The following is an 18,047-nucleotide window of genomic DNA, read 5'->3' as shown; positions in this document are numbered from 1 at the left end:
CAGTTGTGCTCTGCAGGCATCAAGTGGTCTCCCCAGAAATTTTAAATCAGAAGGCAGAAATTGTAATTTCTCTTGCTTTTGCAAGACCTCACCAAAGTTAATCTTTTGCAATAAGTTTCATAATCAGTTATCCCACAGCATGTTTCAGTGTCCACTGGAACACTTTCATGTAGACAAAGAGACTTGAGAATGTTTGTTATTAATAAACTGTGTAGTGTGGAAAATTAATTTGAGAAGAAACTAAATGAACCTTAATTTGTAAAACTTCTTTCAAAATCAAGAATTTGTGATTTTTATGTTAAATGAACATTTAATTCCTGTTATTTTTTTCTGGTTTAGTTTTCATTTTCTATCATTTCTTAAGTTTGTTTGTGTTTTCCCTTGGTCCAATTGGCTCTAAAAACCAGGTATGTATTTATAATGGGGTAAGAAATGGCCAAATTAATCCAGTTATTTGAGTGACTCTTTTACACAGCATGAGACAATTAAATGCTGATACTTTTAGAGGCAGATTGAAGTGATGATGCTGAGATGACCTACCCTCAGCAGACAACATACTGGATTTGTATAAACCTTTTTTAAGGAAGCTACATCCTGCAGGTAAAAATGAAAATTCATGGGTAATCTGTTGAACTAGAATGTTGGTTATGTGATCCGTATTTGATTAAATAAAGCTAAATCACTGTTGAGAATGACCAGTTGATATCATTCTTTTTTTTTTTTAATAAGTGTAAAACTAGGAGAAGTACCCAGAGATGAGGAATGATAGAGTAAAATATAATAACGTGACTTAACTGACATATTGACGATGTCATTTTGATTAAAAGGCTGTTAAATACTAGTGCTCAATCAGACTCAGTTTATTCCCAGTAATTAAATGGGTTCTAAAAAAGTCTGCCGATAATCTTTGTTGTTTTCATTATGCCTTCATTTTACTACTAAAAGCTGGTATCTTCAAAAAAATATATGGAATATTATTGCTGCTATGACATGCATGTGAATTTTATGAGCATTAAATTTTGGAGGCATTGTGGTTGAGTGGTTAGGGCACTAGACTAGTCTTGTGGTCTCAGATTCAGCTCTTCACCCCAATACTCACTGTTTTGTTTTTGGTTGCCCTAAGTTTAACTCCGAAGCTGTGCTTGTAAAAAGCTTACTGGTCTGCCCCATGACTAGTTGGGATCTTTGTTTTTGCAATGTTTATTTACAATTTATGTGAATTGGCCCTGAGAAGCCCTACTAGGGAAGTGGTCAGTGATTATTATCATCATTATTATTGTTATTATTTTAATAACTCATTGAACCTTCTGATGACAGAAATGAGGAAGCAAGAATCTGAAGAGGATCACAAACTTCAGAAAGAGAAAAAGGATATTATTAGGTGAGTCTCACTTCATGGGGAGTTCTTCTACCCTGCAAAAGGTTTTCCATTTGTTAAAAAATTGACCATCTTCTGTGCAGACATCTGCTTGAAACTACTTCTATTGATGACAGAGCCCTTTCTGCTTCACACATACTAATATAATAATTTTTTTTTCATCATTCTCTTACAAAGTTGTAAAGGAAAGTTAAAACTGTTCCCTCATAATATATTTTCAGAACACTGGCAATTTATTAAAGACTATAGAATGGTTAAGGCACAATTGCCAGCTGAAGACTGCATAAGAGACATACAGAATGGTAGAGTGTACCAAAAATTCATCCAGCATAACCTTTGTGCCAGAGGAAAGAAAGCACTTTTAATTGTAGTTAGCACTGATGGGGCACCCTTGATTAAGTCCAAGAAGTTTAAGAAGACACTTATTTGTTTTCTTGTGGAGTTACCTCCCCGAGAAAGATACAAATTTGAAAACATCCTACTTACTGGACTGTGGCATGGGAAGTCTAAACCACATGTGCCACCATTTTTGAAACATTTTACTGGTGAATAATTCAATATGGCAAATGGTAGTAATTTTAACAATGAAACATGTGAACTTGTGTCATCAGTGTGCAAAATCCAATCTGTTATACCACACCTGCCTGCCAAAGCCTTGCTTTGAAATAATATCAAGCAGGATGTTTGGGAGAATTGTGGAGGCAAGAGGCACCACAGTGTTTGGCATTAAAGGAGAAAATGTGTTTTGTCAATTGACTGACATTCCAGACAATTTACCTATTGACTGGATGCATTGTGTTTGCAAAGGCATCCTGAAAAGACATGCAGCTATTCAAATGGTGGTTCAATCTTCAGTATGCTGCAGATTCAAACAGTTTGCTAGGAATTAGTCATGAGCTAGACAACATGTTCCTTTCTATCAAAGTGCCACATGTCTTTACCAGAAAGCTATGTAGTATTGCTGAATTAAAACACTGGAAAGCATCAGAATTTCGTTTGTTTGCCCTCTTTGCTGGACTGTCGTGTCCTAAATATGCTGTACTTTCTGATGAATTTGGCACAGACCACTTTTATCACTTTGCACTATACTACTCTTCATTTCCTGCACTCAGTTCCTATTTCCAAACCTTGTGTAGAGGAGGCTCAAGTTTTGGTTGATAACTTTGTGAAACTTTTACCAAGTCTTTATGGTATTGAAGAGTGTTCATACAACTCCCATGCTTAATTCCACTTCTCTTTCCAGCCATGGTTCCTTAGCACTTACTTCTGCTTTTGTATTTGAAGCATTTATCACTCACCTTGTAAATCAGTTCTCTGGAACTAGGGGACTCCCAAAGAAATTAAATGGTGGAAAAACTATGAGTAAGCCAAACCTACAAGGTGCATGTTTAGTATACAGAAGGGAGAATCCTGCTGTATGAACCTGTGCACTTTGAAATGCTGACACAGTTTCAAAATGTCTTTTTTACAGCATTTAGAAGTGGTCCTGTCCCAGAATACTTGGTTTCCTATAGGATGACAAAAGATCATGTCACCTTCCATAGCATGATGTATCCTAGAAAAGGAAATTCGTGCAGCTACCTTGTCCAGTTTGATGCACATGGGAGGAAATGCAGTGGTAGAGTGGTTTGCTACTTCCTCTTCTAAAATGTTGCCTATGCATTGATCACAGAGTATGGCTTGAATGGATTGATTGTTTGCCTAGACCTTCCTTCACCACAGGATGTAGTCCTGAAGGAAATTGTTCATCAAAATGTAATTGTCAACATTTTATACATTCAAGAAAGCAAAAGTCTCTTGCTTGTGAAATGTGCTGATGTTATCAACAGGTGTCTTTATGTTCAAGGCAAGGATGGGAAAGGTTTCATCACCTTTCTAGAAACTTCCCATGAACATGATTATTAATTATTTTCAACTAGCTGTTTAGTGTCTTTCATACCCAGTCATCAAATGTAATCTGAACTATCTGTCCAAATTTAATCTTTTAATACTGCAAATGTTAGGTTTCCTGTGCACTAGGCCCTGTCTCTGCTGAGGTTTTTTCATTCAACACTAAGGTCAAACCTCAGTGCATGTGTGTTTTTATTGCTTGTTATTTTTGCCTTTATTCTTCGGATGATCTTTTAACTGGACTTACATTGAAGGAATAGAACATCACAGAACCATTATGGATATTGTTGGAATTTTTAAGGTCATGGACTTGGACACTTGCTTGTTTGTAAGGATTTCTCATATGGTATTGCATTCAAGCAGGGTGCTGAGTGTAGTTGATCAGATGAAATAAATTGTGGAATTGACACCGAATTGATGACTCTTACAAATACCATTATTCCAGTGGAACAATTACCTCTTTAGAAAGGAGGTGATAAGCACTTCCTCTGTAATAAGCACCCCCTCTCTGGTAAGCACCCCCTCTCTAATAAGCACCCCTTCTCTAATAAGCACCCCCTCTCTGATAAGAACCCCCTCTCTAATAAGCACCCCCCTATCTGATAGGCACCCCTCTCTAATAAGCACCTCCTCTCTAACAAGCACAACCTCTCTAATAAGCACCTCCTCTCCAATAAGCACCTCCTCTCTAATAAGCATCCCCTCTCCAATAAGCACCCCTCTCTGATAAGCACCCCCTCAAATGAGTACCCCTTCTCTAAGAAGCATCCCCTCTCTAATATGCACGCCCCTCTTATAAGCACCCCCTCTCTAGTAAGCACCTCTTTGATAAGCACCCCTTTCTAATAAGCACCCCCTCTCTAATGAGCACCCCCTCTCTTCTAAGCACCCACTCTCTAATAAGCACCCACTCTCTAATAAGCACTCCTCTAATAAGCATCCCCTTTCTAATATACACGCCCCTCTTATAAGCACTCGCTTTCTAATAAGCACCCCCTCTCTCATAAGCACCCCCTCAAATAAGCACCTCCTCTCTTATAAGCACCCCTCTCCAATGAGCAACCCCTCTCTAGAGAGCACCTCTCTGATAAGCACCTCCTCTTTAATAAGCACCCCTTTTATGCATCCCCTTCAAATAAGCACCACCTCTCTAATAAGCACCCACTCTCTAAGAAGCAGCCCTCTCTAATAAGCTCCCCCCTCTTACAAGCACCCCTCTCGTAAGCACCCCCTCAAATAAGAATCCCCTCCCTTAGAAGCACACCTCTTCGATAATCACTCCCACTTTAATAAGCATCCCCTCTCTAATAAGCACCCCCCTCTTATAAGCACCCTCCCTCTCCATGTAGTTTTCGTCTAAGGTACTAAGAAGTATATTATTATAAGATGATGACATTGACTGCGCTTTGTGATTTTCAGATTTCTCTTACTAGCATAAGGATAGCAGCTGAATGAAAATTCCATTACCAGTTCTGAAAACCATATCATTTTCATCTCAGCTAGTGAGAAGTATATCATTACGAAATGATGACATTGACCACGCTTTGTCTCCCAATGATGATCTGCCTTAACAATTAGATGCCACAAAAAATTTATATTTTTGATGCGAATAATGATCTTTTAATTTTTGTGGTCAGAGTGGCAGCTGTTTGTGAACCGCGCGATGTGGTTTCCGTGAGTCGATAGCTTGCGGCCAGATTAATATCTTGACTTTGAAAATGGCAGCGTCGATAGTCAACTTCTTACCTCTTGAATTTTTTTGGCTTTGAAATCTGAAAACACCGTAGTAGAGATGTAATTTTTAGATACACTTTTATGAGCTAAGAAAGAAATCACTTGGTTTCAGTTCCCTTAAGAAGATTAGACAATATTGTTGTCTTTCCACTGCCGTCATCAAACCAATGATCATCAAAGAGGTTATTCCATAATAGTTGGATCGGTTCTTTTAAACCTTGTCTATCGGCTTATCTGCGTACATCAATCAAATGCATTTTGTTGAAAGTGAATCATGAGAATAATTTAAATGTTTCAAGAGATAATTAAGGCCATAATTTTCTCTTGACTGTTTCAAGTGTTATTGTCAGTGGGAAAATTTCCCAGAAAGTGGAGACATGGATTAGCCTACGTGTAGCCGTACCCTCCCCTCCCCTCGCCAAGTACGGCTACACGTAGGCTGGAAATGGATGAACCAATTTTGAAGAAACTTGCTGTCGAGGATGGCCTTAATAGATAGTCGAAAAGCCTTAAAGTTGTTGACTATATAAAAATAATCATATTTCTATTCAGAAGAGTCCAAAATAACTGCGAGTATTGGGAAAACGGCTCTAAAGTTCTGGGTGCTTTCGATTGGTAAATCCGGGTTAAAATTTTGTAATACAGATGTGCAGTAAAAAATGAAAAGCAAAAACGGATTTCGACGCTGAAAAATCTGTCCCCAAGGTGGATTTCCATTAAAAATCCCGAGCTAATATATATATATATATTTTTTTTCGTTTTCCTTTTTGGATTTCCCGGAAAAACGCAAAACATGGAAATCCATGGGATCTGTAGTTAGATTTCTTAATTGAGATCCACTATGAGGATGGATTTTTCAGCGTTGAAAGTCGTTTTTAGATTACGTGTTTTACCGCAAAATCCGAATTCCCGATTTCAAAATCAAAATCCAGATTCGTTGAAGTTAAGAACTCAGATTTTTCTTAAAACAATGTCTTCTTTCTGATTGGCCAAAACTAGCTCTCAACCCAGTTTCTTAGCAGCCACATTCAAAATGGCGGACGAGCTGCCACGAGTTCAGGACTGAAAGAACCAATGTCGCACTGAATAGTCAGTTTATTTTGACAATTGTGTTACATTTGATGACGGATGAAGATGACCAATCCTAAAAATCGTCTAATCTTCACTTTGTACATCGGATGTGTTCAGTAACGTCTTTCTACCATGTTGAAATTCTAATGTTTACCAGGAACCCCTCGACAGGTGAGAGATCTTCAAAGAACTTTGACAATGAAATGTATGTTATTGCATAGGAACGTTACTTACTCATCTTCATAAATGTTGCACTGATCACGAAGGAATGGGGTGATGGACAAAACAATGATCTCCTGTCCACAGACTTAGTTACGCCCGTCGGACAACTCTTCGATTTCTTTTGTTTTGTTTTCGTTAATCAGAACAAATTCCACGAAATTTGGGCGATTATTTTAAACATTCAAAATCCTCTCTTCGAAATGTAGCGTGATCCAAGTCATGTTACATTCTTCAATATCGGTCACGAACTGAGGCGTGAAATCGATAATTTTAATTGTCCTTAAGCTTCAGTATATAGATTTGACGCAGATGCAAAATGTATTTTTCATATACATCAGTTGGCATGGCTTTGTTCGGAAGGACTTGCATATGTTTTGGAGGACTTGCACTTCCATTTTAAGCCGCATTGTAAACATATTTATGATCAAAAGAGCAACACCTTTCATTCTTTTTGTTTAATGATTTTATACTAAATGAATTTAAGATTCTATCATGGTGATTTATTGCGAGAATGATTGCTTATCACAGGTTATTAAGTATTAAAATAAGTGCGAAAAAGTGACAGAAGGTTAATCCCTTTTACAAAATTCAAATTTTTGATTGAGTTCCTTGAAGTGGACCTCAAAAGCCAATGTGTCTCATCAGATTTTTAATTTAGCTTAGTTAGACATTGTAGAACCTAAGTTTCAGTTGTACTCTGCAGGCATCAAGTGGTTTCCCCTGGAATTTTTAAGGCAAAAGGCAGAAATTGTAATTTCTGTGGCTTTCGGAATAATTCTCACCAAAGTATCTTTTGCAACAAGTTTCATTGTAATCAGTTATCCCTTAGCGTGTCTCTGTCCTCTGGAACACTTTCTTGTTGACAAAGAGACTTGAGAATGTTTGTTATTTATAAACTGTGTGGTGTAGGAAATGAATTTTAAAAGAAACTAAATGAATCTTAATTTGTAAAACTTCTTTTAAAATGAAGAATTTGGGATAAATTAGAACAGGTAACAGATTGTCTCTGTTACTGAGTACCTTTGAAACTATAACAGAAGCACTTTGATTGAAGATTGTAGTCACCTTTGCTTTTCTTTTTCATGAATGAGTTAAAACTGGAAAACAGAAGAGCATTAAGTATCTTTCTTTTAAAAGACATAAATTTAGTTAAGGCAATTTCTCTGAAAAAAATTGTTGAATAATTTTCCTTAAACTTTCCTTAAATGTTCCTTACAAATGTCTCTTTAGAAAAATACATTAATTTTAAAAAAAGATAAGTCAATGTGCTTGTTTAGGAGATTAAATAACGGGCCAAACATACCCCATTTATGCCTGTGCAGTGGCACTAATCAATGAGTGTCATTTCATCAGTTCACAGTACATTTTGCATATGGAACAATTTCATATATAAATTATAGGAAATTCAGGTAGATTCAAATGACATAGACTTGAAATGTTCCTTGAGTCGTTCCTTTCAAGATCATAATTTGAATCCTCAAGTAAAGGGCTAATTTGTACATGCTTTAAAGTTTATCTTTTTTACCCTTTGGAGATTTTTTTTAAATCCTCAATTTAAAGGGGCTAAATGGTACATGAAATTTATGCAATAAAAAGTATAGGTCACCATGCTTGCTCATAGAGCTAAAGATGGTCGTACCTCTTTACCTGGTCCATGGATTGAAAAACAATACCATGTTCTCAGAATGTGTGTGTGCTCATTTCCCAGATTACATGATTTTAATGTGCAATACAAGATACATGGTGATAAAGTGAGGAATCACCCTAACATTTTCATGCATTTTAACTCTGAATCAAGACACAAATAATTGGTTGGACTGCATGGAGTTTTCTTCTGGGCTCATTAAGGCAAGAAAATGGGGGTTAGTTAATTTTATTAAGGTAAGCAGTGGCCAAATCAATCTAGTCATTTGAGTGAATTTTTTTTCATGGCATGAGATAATTAAATGCTCATTTTTTAAAGGCATATTGAAGTGATAATGATAATGATGCTGTGATGACTTAAGCAGCAAAAGTTTGGGTGCAATGGACAACATGCTAGATTTGTTTAAACTTTTTTTAAGGAAGCTACTTCGTGAAGGCAAAAATAAAAATTCTTGGGTAATCTGTTCTAAATATTTTGGTAATGTGATCTGTCTGTGATTAAGTAAAGCAAAATCAGTGTTTAGAATGACATGTACAGTGTAGATACCATTCTCTCTCTCTCTCTCTTTTTTTTTTCTTCAATAAATGTAAAACTAGGAGAAGAACCCAGCAATGAGAAAAGATAGTTATAATAAAATATAATACATGCATCAAGACTTTTCTGACACATTGATGGTCTCATTTTGAACGACAGATTTTTAATCCTGGTGCTCAATTGGCTCAGTTCAAGCCTAGTTGTTAAATAGTTTCTAAATTAGTCTGCCAATGATCTTTGTAGATCTCCTTGAGCCTTCATTTTACTACACCTTGTATCTTAAAATATATGTGGAATACTATTGTAAATGTGACATTCACATGAATTTTGCCAGCATTATTGGAGACATTGTGGCTGAGTGGTTGGGGCGCTTGACTCGTACTCTTGTGGTCCTGAGTTCAGCTCTTCTGACCCTGTTACTCACTGGATTTGTTTTTGGTTGCTCCCAGTTTAACTACTAGGCTGCACTTTGTAAAAAGCCAACTGGCTTGCCCCACAAGTTGTGTATAAGGATTCTCACTTCAGATAACCGAGGGCATCAACGGTAAACATTCCTACCTCTGTGGTGACTGTTTTTTTTCCCTTTGCATCTTAAATTTCAAGATTTCATAAGTTACTCTGGTTCTACAGACAAATTACAGAGCATAGTAAAGAAAAACCAATGGAATCACTCACTATTCTGAAAAGTTGATTGATTAACACTGTGAGCTTGAAGAACCAAAACAGACAGAGTGTCCCCTATGATTGTTCATCATAAAAGAATTAATTATTGATGATACTTTCGCAGAAGATGTAAAACAGTTGGATTCCCTCTTGAACTCAAGACGTGTTGCGGAAACGGGAAGAGCAAGAAATGGCCATTAAGAAATGTAGGAACAAAGAGGACTGTATGACTGATGAAATGAAAATGTTTCAAAGAATTACTACGGAGGATGCTACGCCTAAAGAAGTGAGTTATAGTTTAGCATGAACCAATGAGTTAACTGTTAAAATCAATAGCTTTTCTTACTGTTTTCAAAAACAGGTACCAAGTGATCAATACCGTAATGATTCGATTTGGCGCCCTCGTGCTAAAAGCGCCCCCTCTGTGATAGGCACCCCCTTTCTAATAAGCACCTTCTCTAATATAATAAGCACCCCCTCTAATAAGCGCTCCCTCTAACAAGCACCTGCACATTCGAAGGTGGTTCATCTTCCTTTAATTGCTTACTTCAAACCGATTGTTCCACGGGAGCTGATCAGATTCCAACTACATTCATAAAGCTAGAAGTTATATAACTGAAGCATACTTCCCAAAGCTTTGGAAGATCGCCAGAGTGTCGCCCAAACCCAAGGTAGACAACCCAACGACCAATGACGACCTAGGACCAATCTCGATATTACCAGTGTTGTCTAAGTTGTTCGAAAGGTTGGTCGGCTGGCTGATGTCGGAGTTCGCAAATAGCGACTCTCTTCTTCTTGATAACATTTCCAGTTTCCGTGAAGGAAACTCTACCACTACTGCCCTTCTTTGAATAAGAGATGATATAAAGCTCGCTATGAAAAAGAAAGAGGTCACCTTGATGGTTCTCGCCGATTTTTCTAAGGCTTTTAATACGGTTTGTTTCAAGACGACGCTACAGAAATTCTACCAACTTGTCTTCTCCAAAACTTATTTAAAATGGCTCCTTAGCTATTCGTCTGGTCGAACACAATTCGTACAAATTGATGACACTAAATCAGCCACACCTCAAATTGTCACAGTTTGGAATACCTCAAGGATCGATCCTTGGGCCGATGATCTTCAATTTGTATGTATCAGACCTCCGAGACAACCTCGATCCATCCACGTCTTGTTCTCAGTACGCTGATGACACATCCCTCTACACCCTCTGTGCAGTGAGGGAATTGGAATCACCGACGTACGATTTAAATGAATCCCTTACCAAACTTGGATCATGGTCTTAGGACTCTAACCTTGCCTTTAACCCTAATAAGACCAAATTCATGGTTCTCTCCACCCAGAAAATGTCATCCCATCACAAATTAGCAGATAGCGCACTTAATCTCACTGTCGGAGACAACTCTCTTAAGCGAGTCGAATCTACAAAGTTTCTCGAGGTTAACATCCACAGTAACCTCAAATGGGACGACCGTGTCAAACATTTAGCTGCTTCATGTTATGGTACCTTAGCCACGCTTAAAAAAGTCAAGAACTTTACTAATTATAAGTTAAGAAAGCACCTTGCCGAATTGCTAGTTCTATTACGCTTAGACTTTAGTGACTTATTGTATTTTACCCGCTCAGTGAAAATCTGCTTAAAAAGCTTCAGCATATTCAGTTTTCCGCTGCCAGCTTTGTCACGAGTCACCATGAATACTCTACTTAAATTAAGCTGGTTACCAATGAGTGAGCGTCGGGACTGACATTTACTTAAAGCAGCGCACAAAGCCCTGTATGATGAACATTAGCCCAGGAATCTGAGTCGTGAAACTGTACAACACGGTAGATGCTTACGTTCCAGCGAAACTGTTAACCTTAACATACCACTGGAGTCAGGCACATTTCAGGACTGTGCCGCTAAGCGTTTTAACTCCCTCCCGGCTGCAGTGAAATCCTGCCCGGACTTTAACGCCTTTCCAAAAGAAACTCATAAAATTTTTAAAAGCTGCAGTAGATGTTTCTAGAGATGCGCATGTAGATATTATTATAAGTAATTCTGATGTGTGCACTGTTCCTTCAAACGAATGATCACGCCTTCAAATTTTGTGACGACGATTTCTTGGCTATTCGTTCTGGCCAGGAAAGATCCAAGGACAGTATGTCCGTTCAACAGTCTTCTTGGTTCTTTTCAAATAAACATCAAAGCTTTGTTCGGAACAATTTGCTGGTTCTCAAAAAATTAAATAAGTGCTGTGTTCCATAATAGCGCCCTGTTTCAAATAAGCGCCATCCCTCTCGGTATCAAGAGTAAATAAGCGCTCCGGGCGCTAAATCGAATCCTTACGGCATGTACAAGAAAAATCAATATCGCTGAGCTTTTTTCATACGTGATTTTTTTCCCACGACGAAGAAAAGCTATAACAATTGCCAAAGCGACAATGGCTTCTGACTTTTCAGGCTCTTAAGTCGAGGATGAGGGAAAGAGTATTGCAGGAAGAAAAACAGCAAAAAAGGGGAGGGGGTGGGGAAGAGGCAGGTCCCCGCCCACACCACTCCCCTACTTGCCGCTTTATTCAAAGCTAATTCCTGTCGTGACCGGAAGCGAGTTGTGTTACCTTTTTATGTTACGTGCATGAACTGATTGCGAAACGCGTGATTGTAACAATAGGCTATTCATCTTAAGGAAAAAATATAGAATTACAGACAGATGAGATCGATTTTGGAGAGAGTATACCACGACGTGTACCCACAAAGTGAGAGCTGTAAATCGTGAGAAATATTAAATCTGGTGAAAATCTTCATACGTGAGAGTTTCCTTTGTCGGCGAGCACCATTTCCCGACATTCCAACAAGAAACTCTTCACAAACTATATCGACAATCGGGCACGTAATCAGATTAGCTAAGTAATGGGCCAACAGGTTTTAGATTGATAACAAGTAACATGACACACGTTCATGCTACCAAAAACTCAACTGCACTTCGAAAGGGGGTCTATGTCAATCCCCCATTGTCAAAGTCTCTAAAAAACGCGATTGGTTAATTGATCAGATCACCCACGTCTCACGTGAATACCAAAAACATACCATAGGGGAGGGAAAGACAAAACTTGTTTCCGAAATATTGACGAAAAAATTAGAAAACTTTAATGACCAGGATTTGTAGATATACTTTGTTGAGAAAGTGCGAGGTCAAGATGACTGAACATGAGCTCAATTCCTCAGTTTCGAAGTTTTTGTCTCGGTCTATAACAGCAATTCAAAACGACAAGACCAAAATCCCACTATCCTGTACACCCGAAAAAAAATTAATGAATAGAAAATAAAAATAGAAAATTTGCCAACGAAACTTTTTTTCTTTTTTTTCTTTTTCTTTTTTTTTTTTGCTGTCTGCAACACTGTCGTAAAAACTGTTGGGAAACAATGTTTGCTGTTAAAAAAGGGGAAAAGGAAGAAATAAAGCTGCAATCCTATTTTATCAACGCGCATTAATACAGTAAAAAAGGAGGTACATGTCACTGTCAGTGGGCTCCTGTCAATGTACATGCCAGTTGGCTACGAAACTTTCTAATAAAATTAATTTTTTTTCCAGGGCTTAAAGATGGTTTCTGGGAAAACGTCGTGGTCAATTTAGCAATGGCAAAGAAGAAGTTTGAAAGACTGCTCATTCACAAACTCATTTGAGCCATATTTAAGGAACTTCTTCATGGACTTACTCAGCTATTGTTCTCAACTGAGGCCCTTGACCTATTGTCAGAATTAAAAAAAAAAAAGGATTTTGAGTTATAAAAAAAAACATTATTACTTCATGATCTCGTGGTCGACTCAAATACATTTTGTTGAAAGTGAATCATAAGAATAATTTAAATGTTTCAAGAGAGAATAAAGGCCATTATTTTCTCTTGACTATTTCAAGTGTTATTGTCAGTGAGAAAATTTCCCAGAAAGTGGAGACATGGAGTAGCCTATGTGTAGCCGTACCCTACCCTCGCCAAGTACGAGTACACGTAGGCTAGGCGTGGATTAACCAATTTTGAAGAAACTTACTGCCGAGGATGGCCTTAATAAGATGATCGAAAAGCCTAAAAGCTGTTGGCCTTATAAAAATAATCCTATTTCTATTCAGAAGAGTCCAAAATAAGGGCGTAAACTTGTGGAATATTGGGAAAACTGCTCTAAAGTTATGGGTGCTTTCGATTGGTAAATCCGGATTAAAATTTTGAAATAGAGATAACGGATTTTGTTGTAAGAAATAAAGAGCGAAAACGGATTTCGACGCTGATTTCGACCCCTCTTAGAGGAGATCCTTTTTGGATTTCCCGGAAAAACGCAAAACATAAAAATTCATGAGATCCGGAACTGGATCTCTTAATTGAGATCCACCTTGAGAATGGATTTCTCAGCGTTGAAAGTCGGTTTTGGATTTCATGTTTTAACGAAACTTCCGAATTCCCGATTTCAAAATCAAAATCCAGATTCGCAACAGTTAAGCACCGGGATTTCTCTGAACACGGCGTCTTCTCTCTGATTGGCCTAGACTTGCTTTCGACCCAATTTCTTAGCAGCCACGTTGAAAATGGCGGACGAGCTGCCGTGAATTTAGAACTGAATCAATGTCGCACTGAAGAGTCGGTTTGTTTCGACAATATTGTGGTACATTTGATGACGGATGATGACGAATGATGAAGACCTGTTCTAAAAACTCGTCTGATCTTCACCTTGTACATCGGATGTGTTAAGTAACGTCTTTCTACCATGATGAAATTCTAATGTTTACTAGGAACCCTTCGAAAGGTGAGAGATCTTCAAAGAACTTTTAACCGATTCAGTGTCAATGAAATTTATCTTATTACATAGGAACGATACTTACTCATTTTCTAACACTGATCACCAAGGAATAGGGTGATGGACAGAACAATGTCCTCCCAGAGATTCCAACCCTCCCGATTTGATCGGGAGTCTCCCGATTTGATGTCTTGCCTCCCGCTCTCCCGATTTTTACCAAATTCTCCCGATTTATCATAAAATTCTGAAAACTAGGGGAAAATTGCTAATCTTTAGAATTTTTGGCGATCTGTCACTGTGAAACACTCATATTATACTTACTTTCTTCGCGAAGAGCATTATGGTATGTTATAACTCAGGCCGGAATGATGTCAAAATTCAGGAAATGTCACTTGAGAGAACCTAAATTTGCAAAATTTCCCGGGGGCATGCCCCCTGACCCCCCTAGAAGCTCGCGCCTTTGGCACTTATAATTACTCCCTATTTTCCATCACATGGGGTTGGAATCTCTGTCCTCCAGTGCATGGACTTAACCACGTTGAACAACTCAAATGAACTACCCTAACATGAACCAACCCTTCGATTTTTGTTTTTGTTTTTTTTTCGTGAGTCACAACAAACACCACGAAATTTAGGCGATTATTTTTAACATTCAAAATCCTCTCCTCGAAATATAGCGTGATCCAAGTCATGTTACATTCTTCAATATCGGTCACGAAGTAAGGAGAGAAATCGATAATATTAAATGTCCTTCAGAATATAAATTGACGCAGATACAAAATATATTTTCCATGTAAATCAGTTGGCATGGCTATGTTTGGAAGGAGATTATTTTTAAAGGTTTTGCACACCCATTTTAAGCCGCATTGTAAACATATTTATGGTCTAGAAGAGCAACACCTTTTTTCTTTTCGCTTTTTCTGATTTTCCTATACTAAATAAATTTAAGATTCTATCATGGTGATTTATTTCGAGAATGACTGCTTATCACAGGTTCTTAATATAAGAGCTAAAAATAATAGACTGTGAATCCATTTTACAAAATTCAAACTTTTGATTGGGGTCTTCAAAGTTGACTCCAATAGCATTTAAATGTAAATTGGCCAATTCGTCTCATTGGATTTTTAATTTAGCTAAGTTAGACATTGAGAAACCTAAGTTTCAGTTGTGCTCTGCAGGAATCAAGCAGTCTTCCCTGGGATTGTTAAATTAAAAGGCAGAAATTGTAATTTCTCTTGCTTTTGTAATACCTCAACAAAGTATCTTTTGCAAGTCTCATCATAATCAGTTATCCCAAAGTATGTTTCAGTGTCTTTTGGAACACTTTGTTGTTGACAAAGAAACTTAAGAATAAGTGCTATTATAAACTGTGTGGTGTAGAAAATTAATTTGAAAAGAAACTAAATGAACTTTAATTTGTTAGACTTCTTTTAAAATGAAGAATTTGTAATAAATTAGAACAAGTAACAGATTGTCTCTGTCATTGAGTGCCTTTTAAACTATAACAGAAGCACTTTGCTTGAAGATTGTAGTCACCTTTGCTTTGCTTTGCAAGAGAACTTCTGAACTGGCTTGATTTATTTCATGTGAACAAATTGAAACTGGAAAAAAGAAGAGCATTCAGTATCTTTCTTTTAAAAGACATTAAGTTAGTTTAGGTGATTCCTCTGAAAAACAATTTATTGAACAATTTTCCTTAAACTTTCCTTAAAAGTTCCTTGCAAATGTCTGTTTGAAATGATACATAAATTTTGGAAAAGATAAGTCACTGTGCTTGTTTAGGAGATATAAGTGGCCAAACATACCCCATTTATACCTGTACTGGCACTAATGATGTGTGTCATTTAATCAGTTCACAGTACATTTTGCTGCAGGTGGAAGCTAGGGTTTTTTAAGTAACCCTTGAAAACAACTTGATACAATAGGTAGAAAGTTTGGAGCATATGGAACAATTTGATAAATAATTTAAGGGAAAATCAGGCAAATTTAAATGACATAGATTCAAAATGTTCATTGAGTTGTTTCTTTCAAGATCATAATTTGCATGCTCAAATAAAGAGCTATGTGCATACTTTTAGCCTTATCTTTTTTCCCCTTCGAAGCATTTTTTTTAAAATCCCCAATTTAAAGGGAATAAATGGTACACCAAAATTATGCAATAAAAAATATAGGTCACCATGCTCGTATATTGGGAGTGAAAGGGTTAAAGCACCCCCTTTCTAATAAGCATCCCTTCCAATAATCACCCCCTCTGATAATCACCCCCTCTAATAATCACCCCCTCTAATAAGCACCCCCTCTGATAAGTACCCCCTCTAATAATCACCCCCTCTAATAATCACTCCCTCTAATAAGCACCCCCTCTAATAAGTACCCTAGTAAGCACCCTTCCTAATAAGCACCCTCTCTAATAAGCACCTCCCTCCATATTATGTAAAGAGGCTGCTGGTTATGACCTACCAATCCTATCATGGTTCAAATACAGAGGAACTGAATATTCTCCTCTCTAAGGCAAAACCCAATTACAGTTTAAGGAATTCTTTAAATATAGAAGTGCCAAGACCAAGATCTGAAATTGGCAGGTCCTCTTTTAAACACAGGGCTGCTTTGGCATGGAACCTTCTTCTGCATCATGTCAAAGACTGTGCAATTTTAAGATCTTTTAAGATTAAGCTGAATGCGAAGAAACATCTACTAAATAGCATAAATTTTGCCAGAGTTTCCTTCTGTGTTTCAATGAAAAATGATGATTTCCTATATTTTTAGATATTTATTTATTATTTATAATGATCACATCTAAATTTATCTAATCATTAATGTATTTAAGAAGAAATTTATATCTCGTTCACTTATATTTTTATCCTTACCTAATGTGACAATATTTAATTAGCTGTAGTTAGGCAGGTCCACATCAGGACTTCGTTCTTGCCAATTTTCATAACCTGCATTGTTAAATAAAGATGTATGTATGTCTGTAAGCGCCCCCTCTAATAAGCGCCTCCCTCGAACTCGTTTTTGTTAATGAGCGCCGCTGTTCTTATAATCACCCCTATCGAGTGCGAAACACCCTCATTGCGATAAGTGCCCCTATACCAATTAGCGGCACTATTCTGTTTCAGTGATAATAATGTTTGTGTACCTGCACATTCAGATCGAAGGTGGTTCATCTTCCTTTAATTGCTTAATCACTTACTTCAAACCTTATAATATAAAAACAGTGGTCTTCGTCTCAGTCTCTCAACTATAATGTCCATGTGTGTGCACAGTTCCTTCAAACGAATGATCTCCGGTCCAGGGACAGCATGTCCATTCACCAGTCTTCTTGATCCTTTTCAAACAAACGTCAAAGCTTTTTTTGGCATAATTTGCTATATCCCGAGTATTAAATAGTGCCGTCTCCCTTTTAAAGCGCCCCGTTTCGAATAAGCGCCCTCCCTCTAGGCATTAATAGTTAATAAGTGCTCCGGGCGCTAATTGCGCCCGGAGCACGAATCATTACGGTATGTACAAGAAAACTCAATATCGCTGAGCTTTTTTCATACTTGATTTTTTTCCTTGACGAGGAAAAGCTATAAAGTTTGCCAAAGCGACAATGGCTTCTGACTCTTCAGGCTCCTAACTCGAGGATGAGGGAAAGAGTATAACGGGAAGAAAAACAGCAAAAAGGGGGAGGGGAATTAATACAGTAAAAGACGAGTTGCATATGTAGATATACATGCCAGTGGGCTACTAACTTTCTAATAGATTTAATTTTTTTTCCAGGACATAAAGATGGTTTCTGGGAAAACGTCGTGGTCAATTTAGCAATGGCAAAGAAGAAGTTTGAAAAATGCTAATTCACAAATTCATTAGAGCCATATGTGAGAAACTTCTTCATAGACTTCTACAGCTTTTGTTCTCAACTGAGGCTCTTGACCTATTGTCAGAGTTAAAAAAAAAGATTTTGTTTTATAAATAAATCAACATTATTACTTCATGATCTCTTGGTCGACTTTGGTTTCATGTGTAGCACCCTCATTCACAACTTCCTCAATTAAATCTTTCTGGCTCGTTCGGTTCGTTGCTCAATCTAAGACTACATGACAGCACTTTCCAAAGAATCACTACTTTCATATTGTCTTTCTGAATTTTTTGTTTGTGTTTGAAGA

General features: G+C 37.4%; 2 long non-coding RNA genes across 2 annotated transcripts; both read left to right on the top strand.

Annotated features, from left to right (window-relative positions):
* Positions 1-1,317: 1,317 nt before the first annotated feature.
* On the top strand, positions 1,318-3,682 carry LOC149050629 (uncharacterized). The gene is made up of 2 exons (XR_016184255.1): positions 1,318-1,381; positions 2,850-3,682. It is a non-coding gene; the product is annotated as an uncharacterized LOC149050629 (long non-coding RNA).
* Positions 3,683-6,008: 2,326 nt separating this feature from the next.
* On the top strand, positions 6,009-17,875 carry LOC149050628 (uncharacterized). The gene is made up of 4 exons (XR_016184251.1): positions 6,009-6,244; positions 9,262-9,423; positions 12,707-13,908; positions 17,662-17,875. It is a non-coding gene; the product is annotated as an uncharacterized LOC149050628 (long non-coding RNA).
* Positions 17,876-18,047: the final 172 nt, after the last annotated feature.

The sequence above is a fragment of the Pocillopora damicornis genome, chromosome 2, assembly GCF_964200805.1.
Source record: "Pocillopora damicornis chromosome 2, jaPocDami1.2, whole genome shotgun sequence".
In the NCBI taxonomy this organism is placed as follows: domain Eukaryota; kingdom Metazoa; phylum Cnidaria; class Anthozoa; order Scleractinia; family Pocilloporidae; genus Pocillopora; species Pocillopora damicornis.
The sequence above is the reverse complement of the archived record's forward strand: the minus strand, read 5'-3'. Positions and strand labels throughout refer to the sequence as shown.